This window comes from Westerdykella ornata, assembly GCF_010094085.1.
Source record: "Westerdykella ornata strain CBS 379.55 unplaced genomic scaffold EI97scaffold_3, whole genome shotgun sequence".
NCBI lineage: Eukaryota > Fungi > Ascomycota > Dothideomycetes > Pleosporales > Sporormiaceae > Westerdykella > Westerdykella ornata.
Genome location: NW_022986853.1, coordinates 811,290 through 812,561, shown reverse-complemented (window position 1 = coordinate 812,561; position 1,272 = coordinate 811,290).

The window sequence follows — 1,272 nt, the reverse complement described above, 5'->3', positions numbered from 1 at the left end:
TGGATGGTTATTGTCTGCTCTGGGAGTGGAACTTCCAGTTCCTTGAGGAGTCTTGAAATGAACATGGCTTCTTTTGCCACTTGTGAGAATGTAAGCAGTTCAGCTTCAGTGGTAGATGTGGTGACTGTGTCTTGCTTGTTTGCCTTCCATGCAATAAGGCCATTGAATAGTTTGATTGTGTATCCTTGAGAACTCTTCCTATCAAGTATATTGTCTGCAAATGATACATCACTTGCAACTTCCAAAGAATCACCTCTTCCCATTTTGAGACCAAGGTTCTTTGTATCAAAGAGGTACAGAAGGACATGGTCTGCTCCATTTTGGTGTTCCTGTCCTGGGTTCATCAGGAAGCGGGCCAGTCTGGAAGTTGCAAAAGCAATGTCTGGTCTGGTGATGACTGCAGCAAATAGCAAGGATCCAATCTTTCTCTGATACTTGTTGATCTCAGATGGTGTTGCTAGGCCTTCCCTTGGCTTGAGTTCAACATTTGCCATTGGGATATCATGCCTGAGGTCTGTTCTGTGTAACGATCCAAGAGGAACTAGACTCCACCCGACTAGGGTTGCTCTCAGTTAAGCGAGAAAAGTCTCAGAGCACAGCGTAGCCAGCCCAAGTAAGTCAGGATGACAGTGCTCGACCTATATATCCACTAATCCTGGTATGACACGATCATGTGTTGACTGCAGAGTGCTCTCAGTGATCATCTGACCCCTCTAGAGCAAGGAGAGCAATGGAGCAAGAGCATGCAATCTACTCTCAATGCTCTGCTCATGTTGAAGGAGCAAAGGGAGCATCTCATGTATATAACAGTAGATGATGAGCCTATATGGTTTATCGTGTTCAATTCAAGTCAAGTACTCCTTAGTACATTTGGTTTTCAATTATGCGTTATCCCCGGTATCACCTCCATTACCCCCGGTGTCACCCCCATGCAAGGAACCCTATCGTTCGTTTCTGAGAATCAACCAAGATTCCTAGAGGACATACCATTATCCGTAGAACCTTTACATTCTGTCCACCAGATGGCTGATCTTCTCAGCATACTGGGCTTAGAAGAGAAGGAGAGTGTGCTCTTCATGGTCTCTTAGGACTTCTATACCAAGGAACCACTGAAGATCACCACCTCCTGTGATGGTGTACTTCTCTGTGAGTTTCCTGATAGCTTCCTGAGCTTCCATCTTCCTGGACTTGTGGAATGCAACAATGATATCATCCACATAGAAGAACAGAATGATTCCATCCTTGATGAGACAACATGGTTCATGTTTCACT